The sequence below is a fragment of the Meles meles genome, chromosome 4, assembly GCF_922984935.1.
Source record: "Meles meles chromosome 4, mMelMel3.1 paternal haplotype, whole genome shotgun sequence".
Classification (NCBI taxonomy): domain Eukaryota; kingdom Metazoa; phylum Chordata; class Mammalia; order Carnivora; family Mustelidae; genus Meles; species Meles meles.
Window position 1 is genome coordinate 101701959 of NC_060069.1, and position 23526 is coordinate 101725484.

General features: G+C 38.4%; 1 protein-coding gene across 11 annotated transcripts in view; it reads left to right on the top strand.

The window, feature by feature from the left end:
• ZBTB20 (zinc finger and BTB domain containing 20) overlaps window positions 1-23526 on the top strand; it is an 813196-nt gene that overhangs the window by 611720 nt on the left and 177950 nt on the right. For 6 of the 11 annotated variants that reach the window (XM_046003199.1, XM_046003196.1, XM_046003198.1 and 3 more), the window contains 2 exons: window positions 12141-12180; window positions 17265-17304. The gene's annotated coding sequence lies outside the window, so the exon portion shown is untranslated. The remainder of the gene's footprint in view (window positions 1-12140; window positions 12181-17264; window positions 17305-23526) is intronic. The other 5 variants (XM_046003203.1, XM_046003197.1, XM_046003204.1 and 2 more) reach the window with 1 other exon arrangement.

Sequence of the window (23526 nt, forward strand, 5' to 3'; positions counted from 1 at the left end):
AAGTAGAGCCCTGTTCCCAGGGACCTAGTCTCCAGATGTCAGATTGGTGAAGTAGCTAGCCATGTTATTCACTGTGAGATACCATGCTCTACTTGTCCTCTACTTGCTTGAGTGACTGTGATGAACATAATACACTGGGTTTAGTGGTTTCCTAATGCTGTGAAGATTTTTAAGCTCCGTCTTTTGATATTGTCTGTGTATAAGTTAAAATAATTTTAGGGGCATTTCAATAAACAACCCTAATGAAGTTCCTTTTTTCCTTGCAAATATAAGTCCCTATTAAATTCCAATTTTTCCCTTCTCATGACTCTGTTAAGCTCTTTACAGCACAGCTAAAAACCTGCTGGCCTAGAGATTAATAGGACCAGACATACCATGAATTTTTTAAATCTCAAAAGTCCCAGTTTCTAGTTCTTGGTCAATAAAATATAGGCTGTATTTGCCTGTATATATATAATGTAAAGTCTATTGTCACAAGCCTTCTCTAAATTCTTTTTTGGTTTTACTATCCTCTAAAATTGTTCCTACATGCCTCTGTGTTATAAAGAGGTAAAGGAAAGAACTTGAAGAATGGAGGGGAGAGAGTATGTCATGATGGAAAGAGAAAGCACACTAGGGAAGAAGGAAAACCAATGAGGAGATGGAACAAGTAGTGATTTCCCTTTGCCCTAGTCCTGTAATAGTGCTTTTATGTTTGGTTTTGATATTCCTCTCACCTAATGCCCCAAATGACCTCCTCCGAGCCATTTGTTCTACAAAAATAATCTTTTCACTGCCAGCAAATATCTCCTCCCCACCCCACAGGTCAGAATCTCCTGCTCTAGCAGCTTAACATCCTCTCCAGCCCCTCAAGCCCCTTACCCATGGACCCTGGAAACTCAGACCCATTGTCATTAGTTCCTTCCTCCTCCTACCCGGTGCTGGCATGGAGAGAGTTAATGGCTGATGTAAATCTGAAAAGAACTCTATAATAATTTGGTTTTATGTTATTAACATTCAAAATATAAACAGGTAAACTACAAGTTGAGTTCATTAATTCTTCCTGTATTACTTGGAAAGATGAAAACTGCATTTTTAAAGAAAGGATTGATTGGTGTCATGCACGTATTTGTTCACTTCTGTTTATGCAAGATAATAAGAATATTAACATGGAGGTAAAACGATGGTATTTATAATTCCATCACCACCGTTTGTAATAAAAAAGAAATACCTGAAAAGAAGTGGGGAGAGAACACTTGCTGCTTTGTACATGTATTACGTTCTTCCATTTTTTTAAAAAGGCGTATGAGGAAGAAAAAGTTTAATAAGTTGAGGAGGAGTTAGTGTTCTTTATAGCATGTTCACTGACACTGACTTAAGATTGCTAAGTTTAGAGAAGACTAAAATATGATGGAGGGATACCTCCTTATAAGGAGCGTAGAGACCAGAGACATGTGCTCCATTAAATCCTCTCTGAGATTGAGATTACTTGAATGAGACTAGGATCCTTTTTGGGGTGCCAAAATGTCCTATCCTGGAGAGTAGTGAGTGCTGTGTCTGGCAGACCTGATTCATAATTTGCCTGTAACTTGAGATATGCTTCCTAGGGGCTGAGGCCCCAAAAATGAAAAGAGCAATGTTTCAAATAAGTTTGTAAGGACCTGTTTCTAACACTTAAATAGTTCTGGGCAGACTTTTATAACATTTTCTCTGCTGTTTGCGAAAGAAAATAATTGGTGGTGGAGAAGCGGTTTCTTACCTAAGTAGAAATTAGCAGAGTTGGTAATATAGACCATAATAAAGAGGTCATTCATGAGGGCTTAGTGGATGTCAAAGAGCAATTGGAAAGAACGACTAAGGAACAAGAGGGGTTGTTATGTTTATGATAACTTACCTAAGTGGACTAATAAACCTGTCAGTGGTAATGGAGGTATTACTTTCAAAAGCATACATTAGAATGAAAGGTCCTTGAGAGCAGGTGTGGAGTCCAGTTAGCAAAGTGGTTAATAATAGTAATGAAATAATAATGAAAAAATATTTGTTAAGGGGGCGCCTGGATGGCTCAGTGGGTTAAAGCCTCTGCCTTCAGCTCGGGTCATGATCCCAGGGTTCTGGGATCGAGCCCCGCATCGGGCTCTCTGCTCTGCGGACAGCCTGCTTCCTCCTCTCTCTCTGCCTGCCTCTCTGCCTACTTGTGATCTCTGTCTGTCAAATAAATAAATAAATAAAATCTTTAAAAAAAAATTTGTTAAGTTAATGAATTAATACATGCCTCCATCTGGGCAGTTCTTTGCATAGTCTCCCTTATCTAACCAATTCTCAAGAAAAGTTCAGAAATTTGTTAGGTTCCCCAATGAGATAGTTGAATTTTAACAAGGACATAAAGTGGGTAATTTTTAATTTATTCATTTTTAATCCTGTTCATATTCCTGTTCTTGTTCACCCATCTAGGTAACCACATTCTATTGTTAGTTGGAACAATTTTACAGAAAAGTGATGGGAAATAAGTTCAAAGAGGTAGTGAGGGTTTGGGCTTCATAGGCCATGGCAATAGCTTCAGAATCCCAAGCATCAATGAGGCTGGAAAAGTCTGATGGGCAGGAGCCTTTGAAATCACAACAACCCAATTTTAGGATTACTAGATGAAGCAGTTTCAGCCAAAGGCTAGAGGCACACATGAAAGAGCTTGATTTAGGATATATGTCAAATATAAAAAAACAAAGTGTGCCTCATTGGACCCTCTTCTTTCCCTCCCGAATCAGTTTTACTCACCTAACCCTCCCGGTTGGCACCCATACCTACCAGAAGCTTAGGGAGCGAAAGTGAATGTGTTTTAGAACTTTCACAAGGTCTTTGGTTCCAAAGCATAGTTTTTAAGACACTTCAAACAAGAATTTTAAATATTAGATAGGTTTCGTTTCCCCTTGTACTGACTGTCCGCTGTGCCAAGAACTATGGAATTCTTGGGCATTTATTAGTGTGTGCATAAATCACTTTGCAGAGGAAAAGGAGGTTGAAAGTTCATACAAAAAGTGCATGCTCTATGACCGAGTCATACCAGAATGAGCCAATTTGGCACACATGCTTTTGAGAATGTGAGAGAGCTTACAGTTGGCCTAAGATGGGACATTCAGGGGAGGTCATTTTCTTGTTCATTTATGTATAAATCTTTAAAATTCTGAAGCCATAGACTAGTATAACCGAAGGAAATAGCCCAGAATTGTTCTTATCATGTAGCAGAGATGACAGACTTAAAATCTGATGGCTTTTCCAATAGCTTCTAAAAGAACTAGGGACTTGTCTGGCTCCATTTGTTTGCCCAAGAAGTATTTCCGTAATTTATCCATGAGGGTTTCTAGCAGAACCTTACACTTACTGTCTAAATTAATGATACTTCTTTCTTTTGCCATGACAAAAACCACTCTATGCTATATACATTATGTTAAAGACTTTTTTTATTTTAGCATGTGGACATATTCTGTAAAACCATTTTCAGCTTCATCACATTGACAAGCTGATTCCATTAAATCACCCACCATCATCATGTTCACTTTTTTCTTTTTTGAAAAGTTAGAAAACAGTGATCATCTCAGAGTTTTCAAGGCATTCACTTTGGCAAAAATAAATCTGGGGAAACCTGAGCCTATTCCTTGAAGTGGGAAAAAAAAAAAAAAGATGAGTTATATCATTTTCTCATTGGCCCTTCTCTTGAAGCTGCTAAAGACAAGGAGGGAGGCTGGGTCTTTTTTATCTTTTCTAGTAAAATAAGATGTAAAAAAAAAATTATGGATATAGATCAAACTTCTCTACCTCAGTACTTATTATGTATTATTTGTTATTTAAAATAGAAACCTCAGTATGTTGAATGAGTAACAGGAAAGTGTTTAATTCAAATATTTTTTAGCATTTCTGCACCCTCTGATAAAACGTTATTTGATAATACTTTCGGGTTACACTGCTGTTTTGAATTAGAGCGGATATACCCTACGTCTCCTGTCACTGTGCTTTCCTCACTGAGAAGAAAAAAAAAATCATCTGATCATGCTACTGCTGGGTCATTTAAAGCATTGACTGGATGTGTGAAATGAGGGGAAAAAAACTGCTCAGTATGGGGTTAATTAGCTCTGTGGAGTTGTGGGTGGGTCACTTCCTCAGGACCAAATCATGCAGGAGGAAGCACGTGCAGACTTGTAAAATTAAAAGAAACCCATGAATCCTCAGACTCTGGGGCACAAATTGATTGCCTTTGGAGACAAGAAAGGAACCCTTTTGCACCAGTGCTTAGGGCTTCGCTGGTCAGAGAAGAATGGAATGGACTTCCCTCGAAATGTCTGATGTAGGCCTCTGTCAGGCACTAAAAAATAAAGTTGCAGTTGAGAAAACCTTGGCAAATGTACACTTTTTGCAACTGACCTCCACTGCACTCTTTGAAAAATCATATTATCTTGCTCACTTTCTTTAATGTGCCTTATTTTCTGGGTCTCATCTTGGAAACAACGTGCTTTCTTCCTGAAAGTCTGGGCAAATCCTGTTTTCCTCATGGTGTTTTGCGGACTGCCACAGGTTCCCTGGCTGCTGAGCTCAGCTCCGCAGGGATTAGGCCTGGAGGATCCCCATCAGCTTGTTTATAGTCTAAGCCCTTCCTGAAGCAGGAGGTGAAAAACAGGCAGGAAGCATCCTCAATGCCTAGACCGTTAATAGGTGAATCTGAGAATTCAGGTATTTACAGGGAAATTTCACAGGCAGAGTTTTGAGAGATATTGCGAAAAAGACTCCTTCAGTATATGCTAACCAAAGGCCTGGAACCAGTGGAGATTAACTATGAGGAAATCTCCACTGAAGAATATTCCAGTAAAATGTCAGTACAAAACATCCCGGTTTGCTTCTTGAGTTGGGGAAGCAGTAAAATTGAAAAATTTGAAAATTCCAAAGCAGAATCCACCACCACCACCACCTACAAACAAAATTGCCTCCATTCCTCCATTGCCTGTGGAAAAACCTGAATCTAGAGCCTATAAAGACAGTTAAGAAAAAGCAGACTCCCCTGAGAGGAAGTGTTGAATTAAATTAATAGATTTTTCAGATAACTGAGAACAAGTTGGACTTGAGGAGGACAGAGAGCTGACCGAGAGTGTCCCCACAGAGGCAGTCCCAGTGAGATTTGTTTCTTTTTCTTCAACTGTCTGATATGATAGGCATGTGGAGGTGAAAATATGGATGTGGGAATAAGAAGAGATGGAGACAGGCCATCAGTAAGTTCTATGAATGCTTTTTTGTTTTGTTTTGTTTGTTGAGGTTTCATCGACATACATTATAAGAGAATAATATATTGGCTTCAGGTATACAACATGATGATTCAATGTTTGTATATATGGCAAAATGATCACCACAAGTTTAGTTAAAACCTGTCACCATGTGTAGTTCCGGAGTTTTTTTGGTGTGATAAGAACTTTTAAGATTTACACTTTTAGCAACTTCCAAATATTCAATAGTGTATGATTAACTATAGTTACCATGTGGACATGTACATTATATCCCCATCACTTATTTATTTTATAAATGGATTGGTGTACTTTTTGACTACCTGCACCCATTTGGCCTACTCCCCAACCCTCACCTCTGGCAACCACCAATCTGTTTTCTTTATTTATGAGCTTGGTTTTTGCTTTTGTTTTTGTTTTGTCTTTTGAATATCACATATAAGTGAGATCGTATGGTATTTGTCTTTTTCTTATTTGTCTTATTTCACTTAACATGATGCCCTCAAGTTTCACCCATGTTGTCACAAATGTCCTTTTTTTGAGATGACTGAATAATATTCCATTGAGTATATATACCACATTTTCTTTATTCATCCACTGATGGACATTCAGGTTCTTTTCCTATCTTGGCTATTATCTAAAAAAAATACTGCATTGAACATGGACATGCATATATATTTTTGAGTTAATATTTTCATTTTCTTCAGATAAATATCCAGAAGTGGAATTGCTGGATCATATATTAGTCCTATTTTTCATTTTTTGAGGAAATTTCATTCTAGTTTCCATAATGACTACACTAATTTGCATGCCCACCAACAGTGCACAATGATTCCCTTCTTCCCACATCCATGCCAACACTTATGTCTTATCACTTGGATAAATAACCATTCTAACAGATATGAGGAGATATTTCATTGTGGTTATAACTTTCACTTTCTTGATGATTAGTGACATTGAGCATCTTTTCATTGTACCTATTGGCCATCTGCATGTTTTCTTTAAAAAAATGTCTATTTGGGGTGCCTGGGTGGCTCAGTTGGATAAGTGTCAGACTCTTGGTTTCAGCTCAGGTCATGATCTCAGAGTCATGAGACTGAGCCCTGTGTTGGGCTCTATGCTCAATGTGAAGTCTGCCTGAGATTCTTTCACTCCCCCTCTGCCCCTCTCCCCATACATACATATGGCTGCACATGCACATACTCTCCCCCTCTCTTTCTCAAATAAATAAAATCTTTTAAAAAAGAGAGAGAGAGAGGAAAAAAAAAATGTCTATTCAGATCCCCTGCCCATTTTCTTAATCGGATTTCTTTTTACTATTCAGTTTTATTCATTCTTTATATATTTTGGACAGCAACCCCTTATTGGATATATAATTGGCAAATATTTTCTCCCATTCAGTGAGCTGCCTTTTCATTTTGTTGATGGTTTTCTTTGCTATGCAGAATATTTTTAGTTTGACACAGTCTTGCTTGTTTATTTTAGCTTCTGTTGCCTTTGCTTTTGGTATCAAATTCAAAAAGTCATCGACAACACCAATGTCAAGGAGCTTACCACCTATGTTTTCTTCTAGGAGTTTCTTCTACATTCAAGTCTTTAATCTATTTTGAATTAATTTTTGTGTGTGGTATAAAGTAGTGGTCTAGTTTCATTCTGTTGTGTATGGCTATCCAGTTTGCTCAGCACCATCTATTGAAGCTACTGTACTTTCCCCATTGGATATTCTTGGCTTCTTTTTCATAAATTAATTGACCATCTGTAAGTGAGTTTATTTCTGGGATCTCTAGTCTGTTCTATTAATCTATGTGTCTCCTTTAGCACCAAAACTGTAGTGGGGTTTTTTTGTGTGTTTTTTTAATATTTTTAAATTTTTTTAATACCATACTGTTTTGATTACTACAGCTTTATAATAGAGTTTGAAATCAGGGACCTTGATGCCTCTGGTTTTGTTCTTCTTTCTCCAGATTTCTTTGGTTATTGGAAGTCTTCATATTTCCATACAAATTTTAGAATTCTTTCTTCTATTTCTGCGAAAAGTGCCATTGCAGTTTTTATGAGATTGCATTGAATCTGTAGATTGCTTTGGGTAGTATGGACATTTTAACAATATTAATTATTATAATCCACAAGCACAGAATATCTCACTATTTCTTTGTGTCTTCAGTTTCTTTCATCCATATCTTCTAGTTTTCAGTGTACAGGTCTTTCACTTCCTTGGTTTAATTTATTCCTGAGTGTTTCATTCTTTTTGATGCAACTATAAGTGGAATTATTTTCTTACTTTCTGTGACAGTTTGTTGTTAATATATAGAAATGCAACTGATTTCTGTGTATTGATTTTTATATCCTGCAACTTCACTGAATTCACTGTTAGTTATAACTTTTTTGTTTTGTTTTGTTTTGTTTTCTGGTGGTCTTTAGGATTTTCTATATATAGTATCGTGTCATCTGCAAATACTGACAGTTTTACTTTTTCCTCTCCAATATAGCTGTCTTTTATTTCTTTTTCTTGACTGATTGCTCTGGCTAGGATTTCCAGTACTGTGTTGAATAAAAGTGGCACAACTGGGCATCCTTGTTTTGTTCCTGATCCTAGAGGGTAAAGTTTTCAGCTGCATCTATTGAAATGATCTTACAATTTTTATCCTTTATTTTGTTAATGTGATGTATCATACTGATTGATTTGCAGATGTTGAACCATGCCTGCATCCCTGAAATAAATCCTACCTGGTTATGGTGAACAAACCTTTTAATTTATTGTTGAATTAGGTTTGCTAATATTTTGTTGAGGAATTTTTAGTCTATATTCATCAGGGATATTGGTCCATAATTTTCTTTTCTTATGGTATCTTTGTCTTGTTTTGGCACAAGAGTAATGTTGGCCTCATAAAATGAGTTTGGAAATGTTCCCTCTTCTTCTGTTTTTTGAAAGAGGTTCAAACTCTTTCTGTTTGGTAGAATTCACCAGTGATACTGTCTGGTCTTGGACTTTTGTATGTAGGGAGTTCTTAAATTACTGACTTAATCTCCTTACTAGTGATTGGTCTGCTTGAATTTTCTATTTCTTGATGATTCAGGTTGCATGTTTCCAGAAATATATCCATTTTTTCTAGTTTGTCCAATTTGTTGGCATATAATTGTTCATAGTAGCCACCTAGATCCTTTGTTTTTCTGTGGTATAAGTTTTAATGTCGCCTCTCTCCTTTCTGATTTTATTTATTTGAGCCCTCTGTCTTTTTTTCTTGGTGAATCTAACTAAAGATTTTCAATTTTGCTTATCTTTTTGAAGAACCATCTCTGGTTTTATTGATCTAGTTTTTTGGTCTCTATTTCATTTGTTTCTACTTTGGTCTTTGTTACTTCCTCTCTTCTACTAACTTTGGGCTCTGTTTTTTCCTTTTCTAGTTCCTTAAGGTGTAAAGTTAGGTCATTTTTATTTGAGATTTTTCTTTATATATGAGATTTTTCTTGTTTCTTGAGGTAGGCATTTATCACTATGAACTTTTCTCACAGAACTGCTTTTGCTGCATTCATAAGTTTTGGTATAAGTTTTATAAATTCTAACAACTGATGTTATTGCTTATTGTACCATAACTTTTCAAAATTCAAGCAATTGGTTAGCTTGACACCCTTTCTGTTGAGTTCACTCCTGTCATTTGAAACAGCATAAGCAATGGCTACATGCAGCAACCATTATCCTAGTTACGTTGTCAGAGTCAGCTTAATGCTTTTTTTTCTTCTGTAGTGATATTGAACAACAGCAACAACAACAGAAATGTTTCTTTTGAACAGTCTTAGACCTCTGTCCTTCCAAATCCTGATCATAGCATAACCAACCTCAAGAAGTAATTAGTGAAGACTAGAACAATATCCTATAACAAGTTAGCTATAGAGAAATTGGCATAGTTGATCTCTTTGATTCATGTTTTTATGAAAATAATGTGTTGCAATATAAAACTATATTTCTTTCTCCCAATCTTTTTTTTTTAAATCAGATTATTACAAGTTACATTGGGACTGATTTTTTTACTAACAAAGTTTGAATAACACTCAAAGGCTTTAGTAGCCAAAGTCCATCTTTAGAAATAGCTTTCTTCTATAATGTACTGCCAATTTCTTATGTGTGTGTATTTTGACCTTCCTGATGCCTCTGCTATGGGCTGACTGTTGATTGGTACATGTTAGTGCTTTGCTTATAAGAGTTGGGCAATAGTTCAGTGATCCAGTCCAAATGTGGGCCATAGATAGAATAGGCTCATCTTCTATTTAAGAAATGTATCAAACTGCTTTAAATGAAGTTGGTTCAGACAAGGACATTGGAACTGTTCATCTAACCCTGTGTGCTGTATGTAATGGACACCTGCTGAGCTCCAAAACTGCAAGGTAAATAGATAAGAAATCCAGTAACTTGCCATCCCTGTGAGAGCTTTCTCTTAGTTGTTATTAGATTTACATTCTTAATCATATGGGGCCCATTTTGGTCATTTAAAAGGACTTGTTCACTGGTTCTCCTGATGTCTTTGAGCATAGTCCTGGGACTAATAATAGTGAGTTCTTATACTATTTTTCTGGTCTTTTTAAACTTTTTTTTTTAAGTTGGAGATTGAGTTAATATGCATATTCATACCAGGTTTATGAAATATTCAGCTAAATTTCTTAGACATGAAAGCATTAATTGTTAGAATGTTTTACTCTAGCTAATCATATGTTTAAACTATAGTAGGTTCAAGTACGTTTTTCCTCAATTCTATTTGTGACATATACACTTGGCAAAATCAAGACGTAAGCATTATAGATACTGTTGTGAATTTAGTGACTTACAGATTTTTTGTATTGCCTAATCCTCTTCAAACTGTAGAATGTATTTTACTCAACAGTGTTGTGATTCTGTACAATTTTTAGGATCAACATGCTACAGGATTTTGTAGTCATAAAGAGCTCACAATGAGAGAAGTTATTGAATCTATCTCTCCTGACTGGAGGCAGAGCTGCATTTATTCCATCCAAAATAGAAGAAGATCTTTCCTATTTTTAAATAGCCATGAAGATAGAAATTTCATAACTGCTCTTAGCCATCTATTTGATTATTTACCACTTGCACATTTAGGATGTTCATCTTTAAGTTTTAACTTAAATTCCTCACTGGACAGTTTAATATCATTATGCCCTAGGACAACAATGTCGATCATTATCTTCTTTATAACAACTCTTATAGTCATAAAACCATCAAGATATACCTCAGTTTTTTTCTTTCTGAGGCAAAATTATCCCAGTGTTTTAAACATTTACTTTTGTTTTTATGGCTCTTTCTGTATAAGAATGGCAAAGGGGACTATTTTAAAAAGTTCTGTCATATATGAAGCCTCTGAGAAAGACACTGCATATTTTAATTTCACTGTGCTGATGTGGAAGTAGCCACAGATTTTTCATTATATGCTGATGGACAGAGCATTTGTGTTCATTTAACCTTGAGGTTGAAACTTGTTCCCAAAAAAGTAACTGACTCATAGCATTGGCTAGACCCAAGAATAAAGAGCATCAGTTTTCCTAATCTTAAAGCTCATCTTGCCCCCACTCCTAAAACGCACTAAAATTAACTTTTCCTTGACCTCTCTCTTGTGCTATTTATTTACTGATTTAACAACTTTCTTCTATCATCTTTGTCTCCTAAAATAGACAGACAGCATTTATTCAACAAATGTTGGGTTGTCATGCTGTGCTTAGGACACTGTGCTAGGCTTGGGAGATTCAAGTATGAACTGTTAGCAAAGGCTCAAAGACAAAGATGTCCTAGGCATGTTCAGGGAGGAACCAACAGCCTGTCACAGAATATAAGGAAGCAGCAGTGTTGGGGGGTAGGGGGGCGGTGGGGAGAGCCAGAAACAAACAAACAAACAAACAAACAAAAACTGAGAGAGGTGGATTGGGGCCAGATTGTTAAAGATCTTGGATTCTCTTAAGCAAATAGTGGATGGTGACAAGGACAAAAGTAACATTTTTCAATCTGTATTGTAGAAAGCTCTTTCTAGGTCTTTAAAACACATACTGTGCCTATGCTCTCTTCTTGGTTTAGTATCTAACAGATCATTGGTTATAAGTACCCACTTAATTTATAGCTTTTGGTATAAATTTTATGTCATGATTTTTTCTTTTGAATTAAAAAAAAAACATTTGAGGAAACCATTTGAGTAAAGACAGCCTTCTGTTCACACTGATCTGGATGTTTCTTTCTCCTGCTGTGCCTGTATTTATTCCAAAGCCCTCTGTACCACTAACATGTTACTTTCTGTGTTTACACACCGAGGAATCTCAGGATGAGTTTCCCTTGTAATAGCCTCAACCTTTTTGTGCCAAATGACATTAGTGGTGGTCTGTGAGCAGCATTATGACCAGATATTTCTAATTGATTGGACCATATGATAACAATGCCAGACCTTTTTAGCATCCTCTAAAGGATATCAATGTACTATAATAAAAGGTCCTGGTATACCAATCTGTTTGAAACCCATGAATCTACAATTTCAGGAGTTTGAGATGTAGAAGGAAAGGTTGGTTGGGATCAGATTGTAGAGGGCTCTTGACTGCCTTCATAACAGAGTTAGGTCTATTTTAGAAGCTATAAGAAATCATCCTGAATGTATTAAACAAATTCAGTCCCTGCCTTGCCATCCCACCCAGCTCTCCAGCTTTTATTTCCTTCTTATCTTTCAGGTCCTATACCTGTAAGAATCAGGAAGAGTCAGGAGGATTTGTATGGGATGGGGTGGAAGGTCACGTTGTTTCAGCAATGTCTCAGACCTAGAAAGACCTAGAAACAGTCCTAGACCTAAATGCTGAAGTTTAGCTTTTGAATTCTCTTTTTATTGATCATTATTTCATCACCTTTTTTTTTTTTTTAAGGCACATGCTTTTCAGATTTAACAGAGCACACTAAGGAGAGGTAAGGCACCATTGATTTCCTTATCATTCTTTTCAAGATGGATCCAAAAATGTGATGGTCTTGAAAAGCAGATCCTAAGATATGAATGACCATTTGTGGCATTTATAGTCTTCTTAAGACTGACCAAAAGGAATGAAAATACTTCAAGAGACTTGTCTTCGGGAGACTCCAAAATCTAGCCAGTGGGAGATTGCACATGTTCTGTATGTGCTTCCGAATAACGCTTCCATCTGACTTTAACTTGTAAACCTTTTGCCAGACAGAAAATAGGGAATTAAAAACCTCTGAATTCAGGGCGCATAAAATGTCATTAAATCTAGCATAAAATTTCTTGAATCTGTCAGATAAAGGAAATCATGTATCCATAGAGAAGATGGAATATCAATTGACAGGAACCTATGAAACTGGCACTTCTTCTGAGAGACATGTGAATCTAAAAATCCAATAGTGCCTCAGCCTTTGAAAACACAGAAGCCAGAAAGGTATTGGGAAAATCAATAAGGTAAAAATCTTCATCCTGCTGTTTGGAATGACTCCCACATAAGAATTAATTAATACAATACTTCTAGAACATTAAAAGGATGTTAAAATATTACCTCTACCCATAGAAAACAAAGATATAAACCCATCTAACTTCTAGAGAGAGGGTGGAAGAGAAAAGACTGGAAAGATTACAGGCGCATGTAAGAGGTCATTTCTGTCCTGTTGTCACACCATTTACCCTCTTCAGATACAAGGATAAGTGTTGAACTTCAGTTCATCTAAATTCCTCAGCTCTATCATCAATGCTGTGACACATTCTAATTTTCTGATTCATTTGTGATGAATAAGCTCTCTCTTTTCTATTCACAGTGCTAAAAGTAACCAGTTTTCCTGAGTGAGTTATGATTACTTATTTTCCATTTTTGTATTGCGCTATTATTTTCCCTTTGCAAAGTTTCTCTCACTCTTTTTCCACCAGTGTGAAGCCCATGTACGAAAAAGCCCTTGGACAGTACTGCTGCCGAGGCTTCAGTCAGTCAAGAGGAATGAAAGACTGACAACCCGATTCCGTTTTTAACCCAGCCAGATACCTCAGCTGGCAAGTGGCTCGGCTTCCGCACCATAAAATGGGTATAATAATAGCTTTCCCTTACCACTGTGAAATATTTAGAATACAAATCAAGCCAAACCTGTCTCCTTCCAAAGGAGAAGCTTAAGCTAGCCTACAAAATCCTGAATGAGCCCAGATTTCAAGGGGAAACGTAAAATGGGAAATACCTAGATGTAGCGTAATTGAGTGGCTAAAAATATGTAGACTTTGGAATGGCACAAACTTATTCAAATCCCAGCAGCTGTGGGATTTGAACTTGGGGTAAGTTTCCTAATTTCTCAAATCTCCCTAGTTCTGTAATAAATTGGAAGTTAACACTATTTTGCTCTTCTAGTCAAAATGAAATGATCTACAGCTAATGCTGCTTTCCAAATTCTTCCACGTAGGTGATCCTCAGGATAGAGCGAGTGATCGAGTCAGTCTTCAGGCTGCAGGCCATTGCTTGAAGCAGTCCGACACACATGAGACTTTTCAGGGAGGTCTCAGGGTTCCTCCTACAGATACATCACATTCTGCATTCTACTCCACAATATGCTCTTACTTGTTTCACTGAACCAGAAATACCATGAGGACAAGAACAGTGGCTCTTTTATTTCTTCTATAACATCCAAGAAATGGTTATCAGATAAATAAACATATGTACAAATAAGAGTTTAAACTACTTAGCCACAAGGACAACTGACCCTCCAAAAAGACAGTCATGTCTTGATTATGTATTCCGCGGCCTGGTGCATTCCTGTTACATTGCTCCCCATCCCTGGGTAGGCCCCATTCAAATTTGAGAAGCATTTCCTTAGCAGGATGCCTGCAGCCACAGAAGGTGCTGAGTAAATAGCAGCTCCTCTCATTTCTCTGCTCACTACTCCTCTACCTCACTTCCCAATCCTCTGTGGACTTTTTAAAAAAGAAATTATAAAGAACACACTCCTTTTATCCATTATATATGCCACAGAATTAGTCTCTTTTCTATACATTTTGTTTGCTCCTGGCTCCAGCTTACAGTGACTTGTTCAGCTTCCTAGAGGTGATAAGCAGTGGGATTTCATGGGCTTTTTCTCCCCTCTCCCCTAGGCCAAGGGTGGCTAAACTGAAATTCACGGATGTCCTTCATGGAGTCTGGAAGATTCTTGAAAATTTGGTGTTTTTAAGGAATTTCTTTGGGGAGGGATTCTTACAGGGATCTGTATCACCTCAAAATGTTGGAAACCATTGCCCTTGAACATTACATAAACTGAAATCAGAATTGACTGATCTTTATTAATAATACATTTAATTAATAATACATTTAGTTCTTTAGAGATTGATACTATACAATAATTTCTACTGGGAAATCACAGAACACATTTAGACTTCACCATAAACCACCCCTTTTCCCCTCTCTACTCTTGCCTCCACCACCATGTTTTAAGGTCCTGATTCATTTGGGCTTTATAGTTATGTATCCCTTGCTAGATATTTATGCTTTGAGCCTAGCATGCTTAATGCAAATGTTTTTCATTGTATGCAAAACTATATAGATAATTCTTTGCATTTCAGACGAAAACAGCTTACAGACATATAAGGTGAATATCACTTAGGCAGAAAGGGCATACATATCAATAAAATAACAATTTGAACTGAACAAGAATGAACCTATGTAGATTAATACATATTCTCAAAATTGCAGATTGTAATTCAATCAAGAAGTAGGGGCCTTTTGACGTTTATGAACATTTATAAATTGTATAAGAACTCTGAGATTAAATTTTTAGTCTAAATATTAAATTTGGGATAGGTATTATTGTTTTTCATTAATATATAAAGACGACAATTATATCCAATAAAATCTTCAATTTAACTTGGCTTTAATTTGTCTTAGACTGTGACATACACACTGTGATTTTTCTCTCCATCTTGGATTCCTGTCATTGGCAGTCTGTGTGTCACTTGACATCCCGGAAAGACATTTCTTCTTCATTCCAGACCTTAGATGTATTAGTCAATCTGGGTACAGTTTACATCGATCTCTTTTGATCACATCAAAAATTTAACTTTGACTGATAAACTTTTATGAATAAATGCTCCTAGAAACTTGAAAAGGAAAGTTATGTGCTCAGATATAAGAACATAAATGCTGTAGTTTTTAAAAAGCATAATGTATTATTGAGAGCTATTGGGTTTATAACATGCAACAGAGAAATGATAAGTGAGCATATTTCATAGATAACCACTAATTATATTTTTCTCCTTTTTCACAAAGGTTGGGGGAAAAAGCAAGCTCAAAAAAGTTGGGAAGGAAGGAAAAAAGGGAAGGGGGGAGAAGGGGAGGAAGGAAGGATATTTTAAAAATAGGCTGGCGCAATGGTCTAGGATCCTGGCTTGTAGAAGGGACTAGAATGTAGCAAAACTTAGAACTTTAAAATCTTTGAAGACTAGTCAATCTTCATATATTTTTCAAGTGTGTGTGTGTGTGTGTACTTCCAATGAATCATACATAATCTAACTATCTTGCTTAAAGTTTTCATTAAACTCATCAATTTTGTGAAAGCATTGGAGACTCCCAGCCTCTCTTGTGTTAGCATACATTATGATCCAGGCTGCAGATTTTCACCTTAACTCTTATTGTTCAAGGAGGGAAGCACCATCCTTCATATTGACATGTGCATAGACAGGCTTTCACATTAGCTATGAGGAGAAAACTTTTCCTTTGTAGGAACCTCTATGATAGTACACTTGTCTAGAAGACTTGTTTAGAAGTGAAATCTCTTTAATCGACGGGTTCATTTGTGTTTGCTCTAGCCTTGTTCTATGTATAATCAGATACCCTACTTGATCTCTTTTAGTATGACTTGTTTTGCATATTTCTGGAGACCTTCTATGAAGTGGTTAAAATCATGGTGTCAGAGAGGCAAAAATTCAGTCAGCATACAGTAAGTCCTTGGCATATCCTAGTAGGGTATGGGTAGAGAGACCTGCTTTGTTTTCTCAGTATCTCTGTTTGTTTTGTTAATCTCTCAGGGATCTTTTGTTACTTCAGTTTTATTTTTCTATAATAGAAGCTGTCAAAACAGTGGTAAGCAGGCCAGTCTCATCATAACTCATTTGGCTTATGAGTTGAAGATTACAAAGGAGAATTATCGTATTTGAAATACAGAAGGAAAAGCTGTAAGGATCAACTCCCCGCAAACCTGGGGTTTTCATCATTAGAGATGGGTTTTGGGAGAGAGACATTTTCATTTAAAATCATTCTGTCGGAAGGGACACTCCTAGGCCAGAGAGAAGAGGCTGAGGAGGCGGCATACGGTCCTCAGTCCTCACCAAGTCAACACGAGGCTGTCATATCAGGTCATCTGCTGAGGGGCAACGATGTGTGGAAGGTTACCTCTGTCCAGAGGATCTTCTGGGCATTAGGCATACTGAATTTACCCTTAAAAGAGCCAAAGTTTATCATCAGAGTTTTATTCATCTTTGTCAAAATTAGTTTAAATGTGTCCTGTACTATACAGTAAAGCGTTTACCTGTTCTCCTCAGTGCTGCCCAATAGATATTTATGCAGTGATAGAAGTGTTCTGCCTCTAAGGCAGCCACCAGACACAGGTGGCTATTGAGCCCTTGAAATGTGGCTGGTGTGACAAAGGAACTAAACATTTCGTTTTTTTTATTCAAGTTTAACTAACGTAAATAGGTAGCATATATAGTGGCTACCATATTGAAGAGCACAGCTCTAGAAAATAGCCATACCATTTGGATCAGAATGAAGTTAGCGAAGAAAGAGGTTGGCACTCCTTGTGCCTGGAAATACTGTGTTGGTCATATAGCAGGAGGTCGCACCTTTGGAAGATTTGGGGGGCTGGATCTCTTTTTTTCCCTTGGGCTACAGGTAATAAAACAGGCTCCTACTGCCCATCCTCAGGAGCAACCAGTTCTGTCTATAACTTAGATTGGTTTTCCTTCTCCCTGTGGTATCTCGGGGTTTATTTTTAATTCTTTATTTTTGTTTTTGTTTTTCCAGTTCTGTGACCATCAGTCTGTGGCCTGCCCCTTCTCTTTATGTAAGTAAAAGTGGTTTCTTTACTTTTCAAGAAGGTGTCGCATTGGGGAAATTCCATCTTTGTTGGCACGTTTTCTCGTTGACTTTGTTGTGGTTTCCTGCACTTCTTCGCTACCTATTAGCTTCCTTTGGGTTTGGAATCAGTGCTGTTGGTGGTGGTAGTAGTTGCTATCCATGAGGGGTCTGAAAAGACTGGGGCCTTAGTCATTGGACTTCTATAAAGACTGCCTTTTACTCAGCCGCAGCTGCTGTTTGCAGAAGTCACTGCTCCTCTACCCTGGAGCTTACATTCCTCAGCTAGATATCTTCAACAGTTGGGCTTTTGGTCCAGTGTCAGTAAATGGGCAATTATTTTTTCTTCAGTTACACACTCATCTCTAGGTTCAATAGTTTTTAATTTCAACTTCTGGGTCAGAGCTTTCATTTATGGACCAAATTTCCAATACCCTTTTACTCAAGAAGTACAAGCGTGAACTATCAGGCTGGATCCATTTAGGCTAAAATCGTGTCTGTCATCACAAGTCCAGAAAAAAAAAAAGAGAGAGAGAGAGAAATCTGACATAACATGTGCTAAGAGGGGTATGGAAGGTACTGTCCTTTTTTAGAAAAGAAGAGAAGTCATTTGAAAAGGGAGGGGGAAAAAAGAGACAGAAAACTTGATTCCAGATGAAAAGAGAGAACATTTGTTCTTTAAAGCCTAAACCAGGCTGCATGGAATGGGTTGGATAAGTTTTATGTCAGGCTGCTTGTAAGAGATTCTGCAACAGTGAACCCAAATAATCATAGTTACTCTCTACATGAGACACCATCCAAACCTGCTACAGGTCCAGGGGCAGTCACCTTACCTGATAAATAAGCATCAGCATCCCCCCAGCTGCTTCAAGCTCTCTGATGAACCCTGTCCCCTATTTGCAACATCTGTCTTACTTCGCTGACTTCTCACTCTGAGGTATTTCTTGTGTGGTAATCATTTGCACAGAAAGGGGGTTCCCCTGGCTTGCCTGCATGTGCATGGCTTCCACTAACATTCCTAGAAGGTAGTTGCAAATATATTCAGGGGAGCAGAATCCCCCAAAGGACGGATTGTAAGGCTAAAGTCCAAAGTGACAGCCATTTGACAGAGAAAGGAGATTGGCGAAACTCCCCAAAGACGACGGGGACTGTGTGTAATGCATTTATACAGCAGGGGCAGATCTTCCCTGCCCCTGACAAGTCTTGTTATTCCTTATTCTCTGTATTGATAGAGCAGGTCTGTCAATGCTTTGGAGGGTGTCAATGTGCATGCTTATGGTTACCGCTTTCTATTTCCGCATCCCTACTTCAGTTACCCAGCGCTGCATATTTCTAGTCCTCCGACTGGCAAATCATTTTCGTTACAGTTCTTTTGTGTAAAAACAGTTCACATAATAGCTCCGTGTTAGACAAGGCATTAATCCTCCCATCACCAGGGATGAGTCAGCACGGTGCACTCCTGCCCGCACGGCTCAGCTATTATGACGTCAGCACTGTAGGGCAAGCCTCAGACACAAGCAGTACAGGGGACTGGAGACCTGTGTCACAGATTAGAAATCGAGGGGGAGACCTTTGAGATAAAAACGTAATTGAAAGGCTGTTTCTGGCTCATAGGAAAATGTGAAACTGAGTCTATGCTACATCAACCATTAATCAGGCAGCTTCTAGAGAGATCCTAGTTTTAAACCAGAGATGGGGCTGAGAGAATGACCTGTAATGGGCCGACAGCCCATTTCTATACCCACTAACCTTAGCTCAGCCCCCAGGCCAGGCTTCATGCTTGCTTGGGTTGTTCCAAATCCTGAGGCTACTTTTATTTCAAGGGTGACACAGCCTGTGACAGTCCTGCTGTCCTCGAGTGCCCCACAGACATAGCTGGTGGCTCCAGGGGTGGTGCCCCAGATACCTATCAAAGGTAAAAGAAAAGTTTCTTGGGAACAGATCAGAACATTATCTCCCCAGTGTTTCTAGTTCCCCAGTGCCTCTTCAATGGCCTTCTCCAACAGGTGCAGAATTCTGCCTTCTCTTCCAGGCACTACGTTTAGTCAAAAGTCCCAATATGGATTTGACACAGATTTCACTGGGAACCGAGTAGCTTCCAGATGTTCCCCCCAAGAGTTTTCCATCCCATTACTCTTTAGCTGAAACAATGAGAAGCCCTCCATATCCTGCCACACTGCCTTAAAGCAGGTAGCACAGACTTAGCCTATTTGAGAAACCAAGTTATTTTAAATTAGACCTCTCTACAGTTCAGACTCAGATTCATTCTCAGAAGAATATCTTTCAGTATGGAAAACTCAATATTGCAAAGGCTGAAAATTCACTGCCTCAGTGACATTCTCTGCTAACGAGACATTCCTCCATCCACACCTCTGTCTCTCACTCTTCCCTTCACCCCGTGATAACCATCAGAAAGTGCCTTACTGCTGCGATCATCTGCCATCATTAGATTGCTAACAGGCTCCATGCTTAGCTTATAGAAGCTAGTGCTACTGCTTGGCTTAGTTTTGATTAATTATCATGCACAGCTCTTATTCAGTTTTCAGTCAACAAACATTTATGGAAAACTAGTCACTGTGCTTGGTTCCTGGAACGCCAAGATAAATAAGAAATGCTCCCTGTTGCTAAGAATCTCACAGTCTGGTAGGGATGATACATAGTAAATAAAGGCTGTAGCATGTGGTGGACACTGGAATGGGGGCGTCACAAGATGTAACAAGAGGAACCAGAAAGGAGTGCCTACCTGCAAGCTGGGTTTAAAAGTCTACAGAATGAATTGCAGTTTACCAAGTCAGTGTAGGGGAAAGGAAAGGAGAGTGTAAGGGAAAAAACAAGAGCATTTTCAAAGTCAGGAGGTGTTGAGCAGCAGCCAGCTCTGGAGGACAGCTGTTCAGTGTGGCCGGAGCATGGTGGGAGATGAGGCTGGAGAGTGGGTAGGAGACAGATTGTGGAGGGTCTTGGGAGCTGTGTGAGGGAGTTTGGATGTGATGCGGCAGGCTTGAGGAGGCTTTGAAGAAATTTAAGCTGATTTATGTTTTAGAAAAAGAGCACTCTGACCATGCGGAGATGATTGATTGAGAAAAGAGAGATGAGGTCAAAGGTGAAAACCAAGGGCTTGGACTGTGCGTTGGGGGTGGGAGCAGAGACGAGAGGCTCTCTGATGGTGTTGACATAGACACTGACGTCTGCGTGATGACAGCATATCTTGGCCCAGTGCACAATCCTTGCATTCTAGGAGAAAGGTTGATGTGTTGTGTTGGGCCAGATTTCAGCCAAAGCACTCTACAGGAGACAAGAATTTGAATCTGACCTCACACTGAGCTTCTGCCTGCTGGTCTCCAGAGAGACCAGAAGGGTGTGACTCCTTCTCCCCCAGTAGATTTGGGGGAGTGTCAGACAGATAAGGAAGGAGCCATTTCCAATGTCTTGCTTTTCATTTCTTTCACCTGAAATCAAGACATTTCTTAATAATATCCTCCTAAAGTTGAGCAATACCCAATTTCCCATCATCTTCCTATGCTGTCTTTTTCTAAGAAGTTCCAAGCCATTGAGCTGAATGGCAACGTACATGCTGGTGGTGTTGAAATAGTTCGGTATGTCTCCTACTTGTTTCTGAATTAGAGTTCACCATAAATGTGCTTTTCTCTTGTTCACTTTGGGCTGCCAGGACAATTTAAAGGAAATTTTCAACAGCTTATGTTTCGTGGACCATGTTCTCTTTTGCAAATGGGAGGGTTCGTGTGGGTGTCTTTAAGTCTTCTCTATATTGCTTTCTGGAGAAAGGTTTGAGAAGATGAACAAGATGAGGAGTAGGGACCTATTGAAAACCCAAGTCCCCCCAGTGACCTGAATGCAGACTGTAGGCTGGTGATCAGATGGTCAATTATGTGTTTGTCAAAACATAGTGGGCTGCATTCCAGACTGCCAGCTTTGGAAGCCCAGCTTCTGCCAACCAAATGTCATTTGGGAACATGCAACACTGGGCACTGTGAAGGAGTTTGAAATAGACCATGCCACAGCCAACCTACTGCCAGTCTTATAGCACCAATATGGCATGCACAGCCGGGCCCCATGTTTCAGAGCTCAGGAATTCACTGTACTAAATTCAGGAGGTCAGATGGGTTCATGTTTTCAAAGCCCCCGTTCTCTGCTTTGAACATTGTGACTTGCTCCTCAGTGATTTCCAAGTGATTTTTCTAGTCATATCTCTGTGGAAACCACCCTTTTTGTGATGGTTATGAGAGCCTTGTAGAAGTCCCAGAGGAAAGAAAAAAAAATAATAAACTCCCTCTGACAATGACTGTGATTCCAGCAGAGGGATTCCAATTCTTAGGAAATTACATTAAAGGTGCATAGCTTTTAAAATATCAGGAACCACCTTGGCAACTTATAAAAAAGCAGAAGGGCTTTGCCTATTTTATAAAGTGATTTGCATATACCTGCATAAATAATGTCCCCACCTGTACTTTTATGCATTTAGGTTGAATAAATTAAATTCAGTGATCTTTAAAATATTCACTGTCTTTCATTGCTCAGATACCATTTTCAGGACCCTTCCTTCTAATTTTTTTTTCCTGTGGTAGTAGTGGCTATTTTTTTCAGTCTCTTGACTAATTCAGAGAGTCAAAACACTCTGCAGACCAGCCTACCACACCTAAGAGCATTACTTCCCTCTGCTTGCATTTCTCTTAGCGTTTCTGCCTATCAGACCATGCGTTCCATATGCTTTTTATAAAGGAAAATGGGGGAGTATATTACCAGGATGAAAACTCAGCACATAATAGGATTAAGCTTCACTACCTGTACGTATCCAGACTGTGCTCATACATAGCTCAGGGACATACTCACAGTAACGTTTTGGGGTTTTTTTTTTACCCTTTGGCCACTTCCACCACCCCTTCAGAAACCATCTAGCCACTAAATTATATTAATTGTAACTTGATCCTTCAAATCACAACCTGGTCAGTGGACCAGCCTCAAGCACAACCATCCCATAAGATATTATTAAACACTTACTGCACAAAAAGAATTGTGTTTAGTAAGGAGCTAAAACATAATCTAGGACATTGCCCTTGCCTGCTCTTAAGGAACTCAAAATTGGATTAGGAAAAGAAGTTATGACTGTTGAGTATTCTGTATACATATGAGACAATAAGTGACAATTCCAAAAGGAATTATACAGTCCAGTAGGTACTATAGGATTTCATTCATGAAAGAGGACCTTGAGGGCTGGAAAGCTTCATGTGAAATGTGATTTAGCTGGGGCTTGAAAAATGGCTAGAATATAAAAGAAGGTGAACACCAAAAGAATGATATCCCAAGAAAAAGCATAAAGCTCAGTGTTAGAAACTTTAAGGGGGTCCAGTAAATGGCACTGCGTTTTCCCACTCACGTTCCAAACCCATTGAAAAAGAAGACAAAAGAACTGATAGCTGGGGAATAAGAATTTACTACTGAGTGAGATGAAAATGAGAACCATAGCCAAGAGGCCAAACAAGGTACTCATCTAAGGAGACATACCTGGAGTAACCTGTAGTCATAGAATTATTGGAGAGCTAAACTAAGGGTTCCTTTTCAGACTCTCAGAGTTACCTGAATCAAAACCCAAGAGAACGGACAAGAAATTGAGATAATGGACTAAAACCTCATTGGGAAAAAAATACAAAAACTCTTATCTTTAGTTAAACTAATAATCACAATAAATAGCATGTGTTGAGTGCTTGTGTTGCTTTAGGCACTGGAAGAAAAATACTTTTAACAGCTACCTGGTTTAACCTTTAAACTACTCCTATTAAGGAGATGCTATTGTAATCCTAATTTTGAAGATGAAACAGAGATTAAGCGTGTTTGAGTAATTTTTTCAAGGATGCCTAGTATGTAATATAGAACTTGAAACCAAAACTATCTGTCTTAAAAGCCTTGGCCAAATATCATCAAACACGAAGTGAATATCTATAAATGCAGAAGATATAATGACAAGCAAAACAGACATGGTCTCTGCCCTATTCAACTTACAACCTGGGGGATGGAAGACATATTAATCAAATGGACACACAAAAGAACTTATAATTACAAACTGTATTTGCTGCCATGAATAAAAGTTCCAGGAATTCTAGGAGCAAATTTAAGAGGGGGAGCTAAGTGAGTCTACGAGTTCATGAGGAGCTTGCCTGGAAAGTGATATTTGAGCTAACATGCGAAGATGAAAAAC